The sequence below is a fragment of the Embiotoca jacksoni genome, unplaced genomic scaffold (genome assembly GCF_022577435.1).
Source record: "Embiotoca jacksoni isolate LCO1_2020_lvr unplaced genomic scaffold, fEmbJac1.0.p SCAF_21, whole genome shotgun sequence".
Taxonomy (NCBI): domain Eukaryota; kingdom Metazoa; phylum Chordata; class Actinopteri; family Embiotocidae; genus Embiotoca; species Embiotoca jacksoni.
The window spans coordinates 1,607,253-1,628,092 of NW_027185352.1; positions in this window are offsets into that span (position 1 = coordinate 1,607,253).

The following is a 20,840-nucleotide window of genomic DNA, read 5'->3' on the forward strand; positions in this document are numbered from 1 at the left end:
GGAAGTGACGTCACTGGGAGAGCGCTCAGGTGGATGGTGGAGGAGACATCCGGAGAACTATACCTGGCGGGAAGTCCAGGGGATCTTGGAGAAGGGAACCACATCGTGGAATATGTTCCTTGGATTATCCGACATATGGACTTTTACTGCCAGAGGAAGAGTTCTAACTTCTGGATGAACAGCGGTGGGGAGATCTGCGCTGGCTTTGTTTGGAGGCGTTAAGCCGCGGCGGCTCACCACGTTTCACCAGGTATCACACCTTTTTTGGTTTAGAGACTGTTTTTAAAGTCAACAAAGACTATTTATGTTTGTGCACTTGGGGACAGGAGGTTTTTGGGTAGTTTGGGATATTCGGCGGGTATTGTTTGTGTGTTTGTTTGTTATGGCACCCCTCTGTTTGATGATTACCGTCCAGATGGGACACGTCCGAGATGAGCATTTTTTCCCTTTAACATATTGCACCTCTCAACCAACCTGTGTTGCTTTCGTTAATTTATATTTTTGTTTCACATTCTAGGCAGGTAAAGGTGAGGATATTATGTTTAGGTTTTGAGTTTTCTTAGTTGATTAGGAGTTTAGCAGGCTGGAACCATACGGCGGAATTAGGTCCGCCTGTTCCCTTAAAGTAGCGTGTAGCATTTTCCTTACTATCAGTTAGGATGAATTGTTACAACAGCCTCAAGTCTTTTTGAGTATGATGCTATAAGCTTGGCTCCTATTCTTGGGCAGTTTCTCCCGTTCTTCTTTGCAGGACCTCTCAAGCTCCATCAGGTTGGATGGGGAGCGTCGGTGCTCAGACACCTTCAGATATCTCCAGAGATGTTCAATCGGGTTCAAGTCTGGGCTCTGCCTGGGCCTCTCAAAGACATTCACAGAGTTGTCCCGAAGACACTCCTTTGTTATCTTGGCTGTGTGCTTCGGGTCGTTGTCCTGTTGGAAGATGAACCTTCGCCCCAGTCTGAGGTCCAGAGCGCTCTGGAGAAGGTTTTCATCAAGGATGTCTCTGTACATTGCTGCATTCATCTTTCCCTCCATCCTGACTAGTCTCCCAGTTCCTGCCGCTGAAAAACATCCCCACAGCATGATGCTGCCACCACCATGCTTCACTGTAGAGATGGTGTTGGCCAGGTGATGAGCGGTGCCTGGTTTCCTCCAGACATGACGCTTGGCATTCAGGCCAAAGAGTTCAATCTTTGTTTCATCAGACCAGAGAATTTAGTTTCTCATGGTCTGACAGTCCTTCAGGTTCCTTTTGGTAAACTCCAGGTGGGCTGTCATGAGCCTTTTACTGAGGAGTGTCTTCTGTCTGGCCACTCTACCATACAGGCCTGCTGGGTGGAGTGGTGCAGAGATGGTTGTCCTTCTGGAAGGTTCTCCTCTCTTCACAGAGCAACGTTGGAGCTCTGTCAGAGTGACCATCGGGTTCTTGGTCACCTCCCTGACTAAGGCCCTTCTCCCCCGATCGCTCAGTTTGGCCGGGCGGCCGACTCCAGGAAGAGTCCTGGTGGTTCCAAACTTCTTCCATTTACAGATGATGGAGGCCACTGTGCTCATTGGGACCTTCAATGCTGCACGTGTCCAATGTCCAATGTCTCGGAGGTCTACAGACAAGTCCTTGGACTTCATGGCTTGGTTTGTGCTCCAACATGTCAACTGCAGGAGCTCATACAGACGGTGTGTGTCTTTCCAAATCATGTCCAATCAACTGAATTTACCAGGTCGACTCCAATCAAGTTGTAGAAATATCTGAAGGATGATCAGTGGAAACAGGATGCACCTGAGCTCAATTTTGAGTGTCATGGCAAAGGCTGTGAATACTTATGTACGTGTTTTTTTGTTTAATAGATTTGCAAAAAATTCCAAAAACCTTTTTTCACGTCATCATTATGGGGTATTGTGTGTAGAATTTGGGGGGGGAAATGAATTTAATCAATTTTGGAATAAAGCTGTAACATAACAAAATGTGGAAAAAGTGAAGTGCTGTGAATACTTCCAGGATGGACTGTATCTGCTGCTGTTTAGCTTTATTACTACTTTACAAGTAGAAAATGACAAACCGACAGTTTCAAAACAAACTTGAGACTCTGTATGAATCTCCCTGTCTCACTCCTTTTTGTCCTCTCAATCACACCTTCATTTTCTACAAGAGATCCTCCTCCACTGTTTCTCGGCAGCTCTTTGTGTACCTGCTGTTTTCTCTTCACTCATCATCACTACTCACCTTAATTTGTCGCCTCATCCTCTCATTCCTCCCTCCTCCTGTCTCCCCTCTCCATGTGTCTCCCTCAGCCTCCTCCAGCTCTTCAGAGAGGACCCGCTCTCAGCCACATCATTAATTCATGCCAGCAGCGGTGCCTCTGCAGTAAAAACAGGTAGCAGAGGCAGTAGAAAGATGTATTACATCTCTCTCTGTAAATATCATTAGTCGGGGTGAGCGTCTGTGGTTTCACTCCTCCATCTGTGTGTGCTGGGCGCCTACTCACATGCACATGGATCATGTTTGTCTGTATAAAGCAGAAAACTTGTTGTGGGTGTTGTCATCCAGCTGGTTTGGGTGTTGCATTATTAAATCGTCCTAAGCAGGAACATACTGAGTACCTGCCACCAGAGATCAGAGGGAGACGGACTAAACTGTTTATATGGTGGGCTGCTGTTAAAGGACATTTCTGCCACACTTACTGATTATTAAGCTCAAAAGTATCCACAGGAGTCCTGGCTCCCTGGGGAACCAAAATTATGTATTTTTTTTATTTGTTTACTTATTGAACAGGGACAAACCCTGGGACCAGGTCAGGCTAAGGTCTGCACAGACTGAGACAGGCCGGATCCCAAACGGCACCCTGAAGCCTGGGCACGAAACCCTCACGGACTTCATTGACATCACCTGTGTGTATAATGTGGATTCAATCCTGAAAGCACAGAAGATCCCAGGGGTAATGTCCCCCGTCCAGTGATTCCAGGATCCATTTCATCCTATTTGATATTTGTGTGAAATGTTGCCATAATTAACATTTAAATTATTGAGTTATGGCCACAAATGTGTTTTGAGGTCAGTTATTGCGGACCACCAAAATTGGAAAAACTTCATCCTTGAGTCCAAGAGAATGTTCGTGCCAAATTTGAAAAAGGTCCCTTAAAGCATTCCTGAGATATTTTGTTACAGGAGTGGGATCGATGTATTTGATTACTGAAATCTAAACAATTTATTGTCGAGGCCAACTATGTTACATCACATTCTGTCTGTTGAGTTCTTTCCTCTTATATTCCTCTTGTATTCTTTCAAGCTGGAAAAGGAAATGGAGTTCCACTAATTTAGAAGAATTTCACCTGCCTGGAAGGAGAGTCTAATATTATATAAGAAAGCTCTTCGTAAGGCCAGGACTTTATATTATTCATCATTAATAGAGGACAACAAGAACAGCCCCAGGTTTCTTTTCATCACTGTAGCAGGCTGACAAAGAGTCCCAGTTCTGTTGAGTCCTCTATTCCTTCAGCTCTCAGCAATAATGACTTCATCAACTTCTTTACTAATAACATTCTTACTATCAGGGAGAGAATCGGGCCGACCCTTCCTGACACCATCACTGATGTGTTGCTAAGCAACAGCAGCCCTGAAAGCAACTGTAGGACCAGATGTAAACTTGGAACATTTCTCTCCTGTTGAGCTCTCTGAGTTAACTAGAATTATTTCTTCATCTGGATCCTCTGTTAGATCTCATCCCAACTAAACTTTTGAAGGAAGTCTTCCCTTTAATTGATACTTCCATATTAGATCAGATCAACCTATCTATTGTAACCGGCTATGTACCACAGGCTTTTAAAGTGGCTGTAATTAAACCTTTATTTAAAAAGTTGACTCTTGATCAGCTGTTTTAGGAAACTACAGGCCAATTTACAACCTGACGTTTATTTCTAAAATCCTTGAAAAAGTTGTTGCAAATCAACTTTTTGATCATTTACAAAGGAATGATCTGTTTGAAGATGTTCAGTCTTTAGAGTTCATCATAGCACAGAAACAGCTCTGGTGAAAGTTACTAACGACCTTTTATTAGCCTCAGATAATGGACTCGTCTCTGTACTTGTTCTTCTGGACCTCAGTGCTGCTTTTGATATGATTGATCATACGATCTTATTACAGAGATTAGAAGACGTTACGAGGATTAAAGGAACTGCATTAGACTGGTTCAAATCCTACTTATCAGATAGATTCCAGTTTGTCCATGTCAACAATGAGTCTTCCAGACAAACGAGTTAGTTATGGAGTTCCACAAGGCTCAGTGTTAGGCCCAATACTTTCTACTTTGTACATGCTTCCATTAGATGTCATCATTAATAAAATCAGGAAAATCCTTCCTCAGCATGACGCAGAAGAACTCATTCATGCATTTGTTACTTCTAGACTAGATTATTGTAATTCCTTGTTGTTCGGATGTCTAAATTACTCATTAAAAACCTGCAGCTGATCCAAAATGCTGCAGCAAGAACACTGACGGGATTTAACAAGAGAGATCATATTTCTCCAGTTTTAGTTTCTCTTCACTGGCTTCCTGTTAAATCAAGAATAGAATTTAAAATTCTCTTGATGACTTACAAAGCTCTACATGACCAGGCTCCATCATATCTTAGAGATCTTATAGAACCATATAATCCTAGCAGAGCACTTCTCTCTCAGTACGCTGGTCTACTTGTGGTTCCTAGAGTTTCCAGAAGTAGAATGGGAGGCGGAGCTTCAGTTTTCAGGCTCCTCCCTATGGAACCAGCTCCCAGTTTGTGTTGGAGGGGCAGAAACCCTCTCTAGCTTTAAGATTAGACTCAAAACGTTCCTTCTTGATAAAGCCTATAGTTAGGGCTGGCTCAGGTAGACCTGAACCAACCCTTAGTTATGCTGTTATAGGCCGAGGCTGCTGGAGGACCTCGTTACATGCTGAGCTTCTTTTCTTTCCTCCTACTCTTTAACTGACTCATACCTCACCATCTTCTTCTCTCTCATAGTTTCTTCTTATTATCTGTTGTCTCCATTTAGTTCCTTCGCTCGTATAGTTTCTGTTCTTTCTTTTCCAGATGTCCCGTCATGGAGCTGCATGTCTGCTCTGTGATTGTCGTCTCCACCAACAGTTCTTCTCTTCTATCTCTATGCTGTCCTTTTCTCTCTCTGCTCTCCTCTCACCCCAACTGGTTGAGGCAGATGTTCTCCACCTCTGATCCTGGTTCTGTTAACAGATGCTCCGCCCACCTCTGAGCCTGGTTCTGTTAACAGATGCTCCGCCCACCTCTGAGCCTGGTTCTGTTAACAGATGCTCCGCCCACCTCTGAGCCTGGTTCTGTTAACAGATGCTCCGCCCACCTCTGATCCTGGTTTTGTCGGAGGTTTCTTCCTGTTAAAGGGAGTTTTTCCTTCCCTCTGTTGGAGGTTTTTCTCCCTTAAAGAGGAGGTTTTTTTTCCCTCTTAGCTTATGTGGGAATTGTTGGTTTCTCTGTATAATATTGTAAAGTCTTGCTGTAAGGACTTTAATGTGTTAAGTGCCATGAAATAACCTATGTTGTGATTTGGCGCTATATAAATAAAGTTTAATTGAATTGAAAGTTGAATTTAATTTATTTCCTGTTTTATTTTGATACTCACCTCGTCTCATTTCAGATCACTTCCCTTCCGGTCCCGTGTCCAATTCTCTTCATGCATATTTAGTCTGTGTTCCTTTCCTTCTGTGCCAGTTTGTTGTAGTTCACAGTTCTTTGTTCCAGTGGTTCTTGTTCTTCTGGTGTATGACCTGAGTTTTCTGTGGACTGTTGCCCACCTGTACTAACACCTGGACTTCACCTGTTCATATCAGTAAAGATCACTGAACTGAGTGTCTGAACATTTCTGCCAAATTGTAAGACATTCCCTGCAGGTGGTCCCTATATACTCTGCACACAAGCATGGGGCAATGTACGGTGATAGTGACTTTGACCCAAAAATCTGATCAGTCTGTCCTAGAGTCCATGTAAATTGTTGTGCCACATTTAAATAGATTTCCTAGAGGCATTCCTGAGATATCACGCTTGGTGACCTCCACATTGGATATCCAAAATAGTATCGATTCATCCTCCAATCGAAGTTAATGCTAGTGCTGAATTTTAAGGTCCTCCTGAGATATTGCGTTCACAAGAATGAGGTCACAATGAACTCAAATGTGTGCAGAATATGATAGAAAAATGTGAAACTACATCAGCAGTCAGATATGAACGTTTTGTAAATTAGGGAGGAATATTCCATCATTACAGATTCAATGAATGCAAATCTGTCATCCATCAACTTGAATGTTTTATTGAAACATGCAGTATGTTCAGTTTCTTAGATATATGTAGTACTGAAAATGAGAGTGGAGGTTGGAGGTTGGGGCTTGTGTTAGGGCGCCCATAATAAGCAGCGTAGCGTGAAACCCAGTTGAGCAGGGGGGGCTCAGTGAAGAATTTATACCTGCCGACATCAAATGTCCCTTGAGGTGGAGGCTCACTGGGTGGCTGAGACAGATGAGAGGGAGCAGCGGGTCCCGGCTGAAGGAGAAGATAAAAGAGAAGGAGCTGGGGAGTAGAGTGCTGGAAGAAAACCAGGGGAAGGTTGTAAGATTCAGAACCAGCAGAAGCTGACTGATGAGGGGAGCTGCTGCTGTCTTGTATAACCAGACCTTGCTGCTCTTTGAAGTATCATTGTTCTAATGAAAGAGTCTTCCTCTTGCTGGAACAGAGGTGACAGCTAACATGCAGACAGTTTATTTGGGTGAGAAAGGTAAACTTTACTCATGACTCCAATTGCTTGTGAATTTAAAAGTGATTAAATAAAGCATAATTTATGTAAACATAGTGTTAAATATTCTCTGGTTCCAGCTTCTTCATTGAGAATTTACTAATATTCATAATTATAAATTGCATAATTTGGGTTTTAGACATATAAAACAGAAATGGCTTTTGGCTTTGTAAAATGGTTCAGATCCAGAAGTGTCTTCAGCTGCAATACCACCGAGTGCCACTAGAGGTCGTCTCCAAAAAGCCTCCGGCTCCATAGACTCCCATTCAACTTCTCTCATCAAATCCAAAGTGAATAAAATGTGTCCATCAGTTATACACTGATGGATGATGACATCACTGATGGTCGCCACTTGGTTTTCGATCAGGTATAACATCAGGAATAAAAATATTCTGATGACCTTTAATATCTACAAATTTCCATAATGTCCAGTTGGACATTAACGGCCAGTTGTGTTCAGATGTTTCAGTCAGGGGAATAATTCAGACTTGGCAAGAAAGTAATTGTTTTAAGTCTTGTAACAATGAACATCCACAGTAAATTTAAGAGAGATGTCAAAATATCGTGCTCTAGACTAAAACATTGGACAGATGAACTGATTATTAAATTATATCAGGGGAGGAGGAATTATGCCTGGTCTACAAGGGTCGATTGGAGTTTTTCCAGTCCAATATGTAATGACTAGTTACATGCAGAGAAAATAGAGATGAGGAATTAAAATATATTTCAGGTTGCATTAACAGGCATACAGTGTGACTGAAAGGGAAGATGTCATGCTTGTATGTTTAAACATACCTGGCCAATAAAACTGATTCTGATTCTGTTTGTGTAGACAGCTGTACTGATTAAAATGGGAACAAACAACATGGACGGCTGAAATATGGAACGACACCTTCTGTTGTAAAAGAGGCATTCAGTGCTGGCAAGATAAAGGTTGACCAAAGGCTAAAATAGTTCAGATGTCGAGCAGCCATGGAGGTGAGTGAAGAGAACAGAGGAGGACGTCAGCGCTGCAAACGACCTTTAACAGCCAACAGCATGACACAGCAAACTGTTACTGCCGACTCGTTCTCCTGCTAACCCACTTCTTCACACACTTTTTCTCCAGGTGCGCCCTCAATAAATGCTGTAAGAGGAATCTTTCTCCACTAAATCAACAAGTGAACAAGGAGTGAAACAGATGTCCACTTCACACCATTAGACACGGTTCAGTCTCAGCACTGCTGGGAACCTTTCAACACAAACTTTTCTGCATCACTCCAGAACTAATCTGTTTTGATGGTCTCTTCAGCCTTGAGACGTGGGTTTGCAACAAATCATTATTCAACTACAATTTCCAAAGCAAGTCATAAATAATACTGTTAAAAATCCAAGATGAATACAGATTCCGTCCTCTAAAGGACCAACCAACAAACTTTAAAGTCAAAAGTCAAAAAGCACTTTATACTCAAAACAGGTTGGTGTAGTATTCCTTTAAAGGTCTACAATTATGATCCAGTACATTTTTTGTGAACTTCAGCAAATATCTCCTGACGGTCACCAGCTAATAATCAGAAATCAGGTGTTTGTATACAGCCTGTAGATGAGCCACTCACCACTACACCAGGGGAAAGTGCAGTTTTATGATGGTTTCTGCATGAACACTTAGTGGAGAAAAAGAATTGCATAAAACAATGAGTAATGCCATATTTTACATTTATTGCAAAGTTCAAAAACAGAAGCATAGTTTTCAGAGAATGTCCACCAGGTTTTCAGTTTGTTTCTATTGTGGATTGAGTTGTGAGTGTCAACAATGTTTCATGCATGTATTTACTTGATTTGTAAATTTGTATGATTTGCCAGATGTGATTTTACTGATTTGGTCCTCACAGACATGTAACGTGATAAAGTCTGTACTGTCCAATATATGGCATTTTTTGAAGCCTTTTTCCTCTCCGTTGATCTGCACTGTTTCCGTTTCCTGTTCGTCCATGACTTCGAGTTTCAACCTCAGAGGAAAAGAGCAAGACAAAAATATTACAAAGGTTTTCAAATTGACTGAATGTTTCTGTCTTCACGGGATTTCACCTGAGTTTTAGTATTCTGTCACAGGTATGGTTAACATTTGTATGCCTCACCTAAAAAAAAATACAATTCTCAAGACTTGACGCATAGGCCAAAAAGTTGTGAACAGGTGAAGTGTGTACTGTGCTCTAACTTCCACTCTCCTCTTCTCAGAACCTGTCAAACTACTCTGGAAACCTGACAGGATGTGTTTGACCGACCCAAAGCTGGAGGTTCTGTGGTGATGTTATAGGTTGCTTCTAGCAGAAAGTCTGTACGACTCGTCTCCATGGACAACAGCTCCTTCTAACTAAGTCTCCTCTTCTCTACAGTCTCCCAGTTCACCCACTGTCCCTGCTGACCCTGAGAAGCTGCCCTACCATGTGTCCTCACGACGCCCCTGATCAGTCACTAGCTTCCTCTGTGCGGGCCAGTCTTTCTCCACACCCTGTTCTCAGACCTGAGCCTCCCCTTCCTTGCTGCACCACCACCTCTGCCTGCTTTACTGCTGCCGCTCTACTCTTACCTTAGCACACTTGAATTCCTATGTTATGTCAGACCGATAATTGGAGGAGGCGCCTTCCATACAATGCTTCACTCCTGAAGTATCGAGGAACCCCCAACCACTTCCTAATATAAACACTAATCAGTCTATCCAGCCTTTAACTACTTCAACTAAAAATCCTTTATTGTAATAGCAACTGTCAAATGTTGTAGTAGAAAGTAAACTCTGGGAACATGTTGACAGAAATGCTTAATGCAGGATCGTCATGAGTTACAGACGTTAGGATCCATCAGCTGTTGTCCTTCCTTATCCCTGTTTCCAGTTCCCCCTTTTTCCTCCTGTGTCTGTCTGTGTTTATTTCATGTTGTCCGTCTCCATGGCGCTGAGCTCCTCCTCCTGCCGATTCCACATCCACTCCAGCTGCAGTCCATGACACCTGACACACCTGGATGCTATCTCCTCATCAGCTTTCCTCTGCTTAAATAAGTCCTGCAGTTGCTCGGTGCCAGATTGTTTCGTCTCAATGCGTGGTAACTACTTTGGATCGGCCACTTACATTGTTTATTCTGTTGTTGTTGTTTAGCTCTGTCTGACCCACGTTCTCCTTTGTGCCCAGAAATCCTGCCTGCCAGCTGTCTGGTTCTGTTCAGCTCTGTTTCTAGAGGATCTCTGGGAGTTTGGATTCACCCTGCCAACTCTCAGCCATCCCGAGTCGGGCAATCACCCCGTCAGCTCTGCCAGCCTTCCGGCCAACCACCTCAACCGGCTTGTGTCCCGTATCTGGATCCAGTCTTGTCTCTCAGCCGAGCGACAGACACTTGTGGAACAGAGGCTGGCACCGACATGACTTCAGCAATTTGACTCGTCATTACTAATATTAAAATTTAGCTTTGTGCAGCGTTAATAGTTTACAGTGACAATACAATCTGCAGCTTCAGAGTCATTTATATGGTGAGCTTTAAATCTCACTGCCATCAGGATCTCTTTAACAAGTAAGACCTTCAGACGAATTCCACAAACACAAGATCACAACAATAAAAAAACATTTACTCAAAACAACCACTTCACACACTTCCCTTTAAACAGCCACAACTGATCCAAGAGATATGAGCCAACTTCAAGTCTCACTTCAAGCTGTGTTGCAGCTCATTCCATTGGTAAACTGTTCAAGGTGCATTGAAAGCCAGTAAATCCCGGCGATGATCCCCAATGAGGACGTTTAAAGCCAGTCTCTCCTGTGGTCTGGCGTCGTGGTTACTAACTAAGCTCTACTAAGGATGTTAAATATCCGAGCAGCTTAGATATTTAGGGCTCATAAATGAAGACGCAGGTATGTGGAAGACCTGTAGATGCCAGTTATGACCAACCATCCTTTCATGCAACTCACAATGGCAGTGTGATAGCAAATGAGTTCATTGGAACTGTAGTAATATGTAGTAAAACATAGAGTCTTTTGACAGAACTCTAAAATAACAAATAAAATGCAAGTTTTAGATAGACAGTCACAATTAAAAGGCCAAAACAGCAGCAATCGTATCCTGCAATTTGAGAAAAGCAAAATTGAAACCGGGTTAAAGGCACCCGTGTCAGACCTCCAGTGTGGGCACTGCTGCCAGCCTTCGCTCGGCTTAAATGCCACCAACCCCTGTGATTTCTGCACATGATCAATAACAAATGTAGACAAATGATATCCCGTGCCCACCTCTCCCAGTGGGATCTTTCCTGTCTCCTGCAACGACAACACTATTTAATGCAAGAGTTATCGGTACCTGGAATTCATAAACAGATTTATTATTTAGACAATAAAATAAATGGTGCATGTACTTTAATCGCGGCGTGTGCTCATACCTCTAAGAGGGATTTACACTTCCTCCTTTCTGCAGGTGTATTGTGTTTTGGGGACACACTGATCTCCAGAATGAGCTCTCACGGTCTATGATCTGTAGACGATCTAAAGGTGCCAATTACCCTCCTACCTGTCGGCCTCTTCTACCTTTTCCTTATATGGAGACATATTCTGGTAAACAGAAGGGAGGGTGTGACCCCGGGTGCCGTGACCAGTCAGGTAAAAGTGACAAGCTGGACAGATGGGAGTGAGAGCTGTGACACACAATCCTGCTTAACATATGTCTTACAAAGTCAGTTAAGAGTGTTATTCACAACAGAGCTGCAGTCGTAACGGGACCATGAGCAGGTCCGAAGCTGAAGTACATTATCATCCTGGTGGCAGTGAGTTGACACATGATTCAAGGATTTTAAACCGACAAGGCAGCTGCATTGGTAACATGGCTAACTGTTGATACCAAATATGTAATATAAAGTTATGGTTTATAATTGTTTGTTTTAAGCTCATATCAGTGAATTCTACATCAAACATGAGCTCATGTTTGTAGTAATATCCACACTCAACATTTATAAATGGAAATACACATAAAAGAGATGTGCAGGTAAAAGTAGCCAACAAAAACAAATGCCAAGTGCATCTTTACTAATGTGACATCAATGAGTTTGTTTGTGAACCTGTTTAATACATTTAGTGTTTGTTCAGCCTCACTATCAGCCATCTGACTGCTGTCTGAAGATGCACACAGGCTCAACACACACAGAGGCTTTTAAGCTCTAGCAAAGTATTATATCCTTCTTTTGTTGAGCACTAAAGCCCTTTGAGTATATTTAAATATTCATATCTCTGTTGATATATTTAAAGTGTCTTCTGAATGCAGTTTGGAGCTCACGTCGCCTTCCAGTGCCGCAGAGTTGTTTTGATGAGGAGCAGAGATCTCTTTCATGAACAGCTCTCGTGCCCTGAGGGCATTGCGCTGAACGGCAGCATGGAACATGAAGGCTCCGTGGATCAAGGGCACGTCTAACCCGGCGAGGACCGGACACCGAGCCTGCGGGAGATCTGTGCCGGAAGGGGCCCTGCAATGGATCATCCTAGAGCTGTGGCACATTAAAAACCTGCGCCTGCTGATGTTTCTGTCTCTTTGTTTCGGCCTCCTTACCTGAATTATACATCAGAGAGAGACCATATACACTTTGGCTCAGGGCTAATCACATCAGCTTAAATCCAGGAGAAGGAGCCTGTCTTTGGGCATGAGCCTGCCTGTCAGGACCCTTTGGCTTCAGCTTAGTCCCGGAGGTAACAGAGGACATGCCACAGAGCACCTCGAGACTCTGTAATTAGAGGAAGTTTGCTGAAAGTGGAAGAAGAAGTTATAGAAGCAGGTTACTGTGGCGTCTTTACAGTCTGTCGTAATGAGTCTTTTGCTGGGGTACAGATAACGGATTGCATCAGAGCATCTACTCGAGACTCAAGAGGTCAGCGGGATGAAACTGGTCAGGGAGAAAGGCTGAAGATGAATTTATGATAACAAACAGGGAGGAGTTTTATTAGCTTCCACAGGTTAAAGAGTAACCCAGCAACAAGTCTTACAGAGTCAGAGCATCTCTGAAACTCATCAGGACACCTTCAGAGGTCTTGTGGAGTCCATGCCCTCTCTGGTCGGAGCTGTTTTGGTGAAACACGAAGGACTACCTGTATATTTGGCAGAGGTTGTCAGAATGTTTGACTCATGTACGAGGACATTGGCATTGTTTCAGGAAAAGATCATTTAATATAATAAAGCACTACTGCCACAATATAAAATTCTGCTTCACTCAACAATCTCACTGCACAAATAATGCAGTTGTATGACAGTAAACAGGAAAACAATGCACTTCTTACAAAGCTGTCACAGCTGCCCAGTGATAATCACTGCTGCAGCATCTTCCACACGGTTGTCCAAACCACCATATAACTACCGTGCTAATCGAGATATTTAACGCTGCTGATGTAAATGTGAAATATTTATTATCATGTGACATCATATCATAAACAACAAACACTGAGACTGATTCTACCGCCCCTCCTCTAACACACATTCTGCCGCATCATCTGGTTTAATTGTATTTGCAGCACTTGATTTGAAATTTATCAAAATTTTAAGTGCGTCTCTAAACTGAATTGTGAGTCCTCCGTTTTCCCTACTAGACCAGAATTTGGAGCCAAAGCAGATGTGACTGAATAAAAAACAGGAGTAGATTATGAGATAAACTGAACGGTGACGTGAATTCAGTGCTGAGGATATCTGTCTCTACCTGGTTGAATTCCCTTCATCTCACACGTCACTGCTGGAGGAGTGACATGAATTTCATCTGCAGCATCATCTGGGTTCGTTGATTACTCAACGAGAGGAATCAATACTGATTAAATCAGCATGGAGGAGCAGGAGATGGGCGGCTTATGATTCATGACTACCCATTGATTTCCAGGTGACAATGCAGGAGTGCTTGTGTGTGTGTGTGTGTGTGTGTGTGTGTGTGTGTGTGTGTGTGTGTGTGTGTGTGTGTGTGTGTGTGTGTGTGTGTGTGTGTGTGTGTGTGGTGGTTGTCATTGCACAGAAATGCCATTGGCAGACAACATTAACAAAGCTGCCAGTCCAACAACTATAATCTACTGTCCTCTCGTTACATTTTAAGTTAAGAGTTTTTAGCACAGCCTTTGTAAAACCTTATCAGTGTCAATGTCTGGTGATATGACAAAAGATCATCCCATTTGATATCAACTGACCCCCCCGCCTCGAGGTGGCTTATTTCATGCCATACCGCAATTATTTAATACATTATTCTCATGGAATTTCCAATGTCAAGGTCCCTCTGTCCTGTTCTTGACTTGTAGTAACACTGGCTCACCACCAGGCTTCTCAGAGAACAGATGTGAAGGCATTTTCTTTTCTTTTTTTTCTGGATATTACCAATAATTCTTTACTGAATATGAAAAATAAGATCACAATGGACCTGTTTTAATATACCATTATTTGCAGGGTTATGTAGGTCTCTACATAACCCTGCAAATAAAATAAAATAAAATAAACATAAGGTGGGAGAATAGATGCTCTATGTATTTTAACCTTTTGATGGAACACCTTTAAAATAATCACTGACAGATGATTATACACCACAGCTCCAATTGAACTGATTTAAAGATTCAAACTTTACAACTCTTTAACTCCAACACTCACCATCCACAATGACAGACTAATAGATAAGGAGGCTCAACTGTTCTCCATCCTCAATAGATAAATGAGGGCAAAGTGTTTGGTTCATGAACTCCTCCCTCCAGATGTTGTAGTTACAATGGTCATAACAAAGCTGACATGGTGGCCACCATGAGGCTACCAAATCTCAGACAAACACATCTTTTCACAGCCATTATTTTACAGAAAAGATCCCTCTGGTCCATTACGTGCAACGCTGTTTGGCCATCGTGCTAAAACTGCTTCACAACCCAATGCAGTTTCTGGTGGTTTTCACCCAGATTTTTAAACTGGAAGGAACATGAACGTATGTACCAAATTGAAAGGCAAAACATCTCTTCTGAAAATGTTTGATTGTGCTAGTCCAAGGTATCAGACGTATCTGATAAGACTGACTAGAGACAACGGTAGAGAAGTCAGGAGATCAACTCACTGGTCCTTGGTGGACCGTACTGTAGCAGACACACACACACACACACACACACACACACACACACACACACACGCACACACACACACACACCACTTCCCCCGATCCCCCATCGGTTGTGAAGTGGTTATTCAGATTCACAGTTTCAGAACAAGAACCGTTTTTGGCTTTTAGTTTTTTTTAGAGAACAGATCAACTCAGAATGAAAGTTTTAATAAAATTCAAACCCACGCCGTTGTTACATTGCCAACTCCATATTCCAGTTTCGCTGATCATCCCTTTCACATTAAAGTTTTTAAGCTGTGCCTGACATGCTCAGAAAATTATTTTAGCAGTGAAAAGAAATCGAATTATAAATGTTGATCCTGCCTCTGCAGTTAGAGAATTCAAATATAAAGTTTAGCTGGGCAGGCAGGAATCGGATGAACTGATTTTCATAAATCCAATATCACATATAGTGTATAAATGTGTGTATACTGTATGTCTTATCAGCAATACTATCCATGGAAAGGTAATGGATTTGTCCGTATGGAAACAGAATGCAATATTTCTGTACACACCTGCGTCAGTGTTTCCCACAGGTGGACAGTTTACCTGTGTGGGGAGAGGGGGGGGGGGGGCTTAAGTACTCCATACTTTAATGTCGCATCGAACTCCTGATGATCATAATGATGATATACGTTTATATTATCACTGCACAATGGATCATAACTCTTGTCTCACTATTTAATTCAATAAAAACAGAATACATTGATTTGCAAATCATGTAAACCCATTTTTAATTTTAAAAAAAATGATCCAAAGACAACATATCAAATGTTGAAACTCAGAAATTGTTTTTGGGAAAATATGTGCTTATTTTCCAGTGTCTGAAGTTTCTGAGCAGTTTTTAACCTTGTTAACACATCTGTGTAGAAGGAAACATAGTTGATCCTTAAAGTGTGAGTTATATCATCAGTAACTCTTTTATTAAGGTAAAACATTTGAATTTCCTCCAATGTGGATGCTTTCAACCGCTCACTCCTCATGTTGCTAGATGTTTTTATAGCATTATCTAAATGAAGAAAGTCAAATACAAAACTTACTTTTACTTTTACTGTTAACAACATTTACATTTGTTGCGTCTTTTGTTTTTAATTAGTTGGTGAAACAGATACCATGTTCTTGTAGAAAAACGGTGTTTTTTTGCATCAATTGAAAGGACACTTTTCTTCTGGATTTTGGAGTTCTGTGAGAAGAGTCCGAACTTTGGGGATTTAACGGTGTCAATGACAGGATCTAAGTTGTGTTTCATTTCTCATTAGAGAACCGACATGCTGATGAAAATAAGCGAGACTTCAAGATTAATCTTCTTTACATTTCACTGTTGGGAAAAACAGCTTCTGCATCATGAAGCCTTCCTATTTCCTGATGAATCCATGTTAGAGATCAGTCAGTAACAGAGGGTGGATGTAAGGAAACAAACAGGAGAGAATGACAACGCAGTGAAACATGGTGGAGTGGTGAAGTTGGAAAACCAGCAAATCGACTCCAACCGGACCAGGAAGAAGTATCACTCCATTCTCAGAGACGGGCTCCACCCTCCGGTTCACATACTTGTGGATCAGTTTGGGAAAAATCCAGGAAAGATTTGACATTTCTCTGAACTACAAACATGGATAGTCAGTGCGGTGTGACGTACAGGCCAGGGACTTAAAGCCAAAACCAGCAGGACAATGAAAGCTTCACCAGCCTCCAGCCGTTACTACAAAACAGTCATCCTCCACACTGTGAAAGATACACAGAGGATGGATGACATGTGATTTATATAGAACTAAATTCAGAAATTAGTTTGTGGAGGCTGAGCAGTCATTACTAATTCAGCAGTAAGCAACTGTTCTGCTGTCGCTAACACGACTTGACTGATGACGGGTCATCGACTCTGAGTGGGACACGGTGAGCCAGAAGTGAAACACAGATGATTTATCTTTGAGACTAAGTGGCTTTAAAAATCGAATCACACACACACACACACACACGTCCTTGGAGACTGTAATGACATTAATCATTTGTCCAGTTCCTCCCATCATCTGGTTAAACAGTGTCTGGACACAAAGTTCAGTATTTGAGCCAACAAACAGAAGGATTAGGAAAGTTCTGTTAAAACTTTTCATGAACAGTATGTGATTTAAAGGCACCTTAATCTATGACCCGTAAAACAAATTGCAATCTGCAATTTGCAGTTTCAGTGTCCAGGATTGATTTAATCAATCAAACCTTATTTATACAGCACTTTTTGTACATTTGTGTGCAGTTCAAAGTGCTTTACAGATGATTGACAGGCCAATCATAAGACAGACAGTTATATACCAGACAAATACAATTAATTTGAGAACAAAGTAAAAACACGATTAAAAACAAATTAAAAGGAAAATAAGATTATTTAAAAACCACTTTGAGACCAATGAACGCAAGACGATAGAGGTAATAGAAATGTAGATGATAGATTAAAAGCCAAAATGACAATAAGAGTGGTGAAAAAGAGTGAGATGAGAACTAGAGACTAAAAACAAGTATAAAAATGAGGTCAACGCATTAAAAATATAAAAGTTACAGTTAATCAGAAGCTAGGATAAAACATGAGATAGGATGGGTAAAAGGAATTAAAAGTATATCAAAGTAACTGATAAAAGGTATGAAAAGTGTGGAGGAAATAAATAAAGATCTACTATTATCATAAGATATGTTATGAAACTGCCATGTTTCAGAAGCCAGGCTGCAGAGAGGTGCTGTGGCCGGTTTCTCAGCCACTAAAGATCCTCCTACATACTTGAAAGGAGCGTTGGAGGTGAGGAACTTTAACTTCACCTCAAGATGCCACTAAATCCTTCATCCTTTAAATGGGGTCTGACAGCAGGTCGAAACATTGGTTGCACAAGTCAACCTGCGCTGGCAGTCTGAACGTCGCCATAGAAAACTGAGAGTTTGATTCAGACTTGAGAAACAGGTCAGACTGGAAGAGGGAATTATGGTGTGTTGATTATAGGTTGGAAAGTAAAGGATAAAACGATTTCAGAAGTGCTGCTGACTTGAAAAGTGATTAGAAATCCAAGACAAATTTTAAAAGAATTCAATGATAAAAATCACCGCAACAGTGGAAAAACATGTGAAACTAGTCATTATTGTTAAAGTGGTGGAGGTCCTTTTAACTAACAGTAGCTTTTTCCGGGCTAAAATACACAGTGAGAGGATCAGTGATCATATGTTTACTATATAATCATAGCAGAAATCCAATGTAGGCTGTAATTATATGGTTAAATCTGTCGTGAACTCAGGAACATTTGGGGCGAATTCGTTCAAATGTGGCACAAACAGTCATTTGGACCTAAGGAGGAACTGATCCACTTATTGTGTCAAAAAGTCACAACACTCAGAAGAGCTCATTCACTAGTTAGGACCAAATTTAACACAAATGTCTAGTATGAAAATGGTGTTCTGACTTTCACGGTCATAATTCAGTCATGTCGCTCAGAAGGGGAGATTGTGACCGTTCTCATCTGGTCACAGTGTGGGTCTCTGTCTCTGACCCGCAGTGATCATATAGAGCGTCTGTGGTGTTAAGTTGGAGAAGTGGGTGAATCAACATGTTTTAAAATGTAGCTTTTCTACAGCAACATCTGTATTTGAAGCATCGTCGTCTGTCAGCACATGAACACATGACAGGATTCCTTCTGAGTCTCCACTACATTATATGGATGTACTGTAAACGGCAACTTGACTGGTTGGCATCCAACCACTGATTCTAGCTTGTTAACATTGTGGCTACAGCCCTGATATAGATGTCTGTTGATCTATAACAATTCAAATAAATTGTGGGTGAAGGTGGAAGTACTTGGAAAACAAAGACTGCTCTCCTACACAGTTTAATTTTAATTATTGTGGTAGGAAACACTATAGTATGTATGCTAAGTGCCACAGTGTCCATACGAGTATGTTTCTGTTACAGACTAGAGGGAGTGCATCATATCGAACACCGAAATCAGTGGATTCAGAAGAATCAGTGTTTACTGAGTGTGTTAAACAGAGGACACAAAAACACACTGATTTCTGGGTAAAATAATTAAAGCTGCAGATATTTTGGAGGGTGATGTGGTCACATGATGAGGTCACTTCCTGTCAGTGCAGAACAGCAGTGTGTGAATTGAAACAACACTACACAAGTAAGAGTCCTAACATGAAAGAGGACTATTTATTAATGTACTGCCATGAGAGGAACCCTGCAGTCTAAAACCACCTCATTATTAAAATAATAGGAACTTATATATCATGGTTATATCATGGCTGTAGCTGCGAAGCAACACTGAAAAGATGCCTGCAGTTCTGTGAAAAGTTTCAGGCACGTCAGATGTTCAGATTGTTATCCGTTACCAATCCCATCAGGGGAGTGTCTGTCCTGAACTCACTGTGCAGCAGAACAATGAGCTTAAACATGCAGCCAGAATAAGAAGAAGGACTCCTTCAACAGATGGTGTCGCCTCCTCAGAGTCCTGAGCTCAACATCACTGAGCCAATCGGGGATTACGAGCTGTCTCAGGAACGTTCACATATTAAGACAAGCTGACTCATCACTAAATCTACTTCTGGCCAGGGCCCATGCTGATATTCCTAAAATTAAAGAGGATGACGAAGAGAAATTAGTTATACTTGTGATTTATCCACGTCAAACGACTATCTGCAAAATATCACGTTTCTGATGGGATTCATTCATTTGCAAACACTCTTGTGGTTTTGTCGTGTGGAGTGAATGCAGTCCTCTCAGAACATCCGTTAGGGGATTTGATTGGAGGTGAAAACAGATGGTGTTGTTATGCTCCTATTTAAGTTATGTTAAACATAAAGACAGAGCATGGCAATGAATGAAAAGGTGAACAATTTATTTTCCAGATACAGTGAGAAATAACTACAGTGAGTGAAGCGTGACTTCACGGTGAAACAACAAAGGCTGAAACAACGAACAAAATCAGATTAAACTCTTTCATGGACCTTGTCCCTATGTAAATAACAGAAATAAAACAAAAAGACATCCACTAAACATAACTCCCTAAACTAAACAAAATCAGATCCAGGAAAATCAGCCACAAGTTGTCCTGATGTGTCCTTGAGCAAAACAATGAGCTCTGAATAACTCCTGATGTGTGATAGTAACCTTGTAAAAGAAAAGCCCAACCGGATGAGAATAATGTAACGCAATGTATGAAATAATGGACTCAGCAGAGAGCAGTACGATACAAAGGAGAGGAGAATTTCCTCAACCTTGCTCGTGTAAAACTCTATCATGTATAATATATGAATATGGATAATTTAGAGGAAAATGAACTGAAAGTATGACAAGGAAAGTAGTAGAACAAGTATTGAATTGTAGAGTGTTTATACTTCAGACACACGCTGGTATTAACAGTGCCGACTGCTCACTGTAACGTCTGCATACATAATGTCAGTGAGCAGCACATTACAGCCCATTATGTTGTGCCACTGAACAAGATGACACAGAGATAACTGTATGACTGATGAACAGGAAGGTGGCATCCACACACAGCTCTGCCTGATGAAGTGGGACTGAATGCAGAAGAAAAGTAGTTTGTGCTGAAAAAAAGTGCTTAAACTTGTGAAGCCAGAAAATCTCCCAAACACGCTCGTAAAAATAAATTGTCCTTCAGCTGCTGCGACAACAGAGAAGAACAAAGAGGTGGCAGGACTTCAAAAAAGTTAGTGAGATGTGTACAAAAAAGACGTGAAATATAAAAGATTCATCCATTTGTGCATTTGTGAAGATTAATACTATGAAAACGTTACAAACAACTTGATTACAATATATGGTTTCAATCTGTGTGCTGGGTGCTAAGGTATATAACTAGAAAAACGGCCAATGCATTTAAGGGTAAATTGTGTTTTTGAAGAACAGTGGAGCTCTGAGACACAGAGGGAAAAGTTTGGATACTCACACAATCCTTGTTCGTG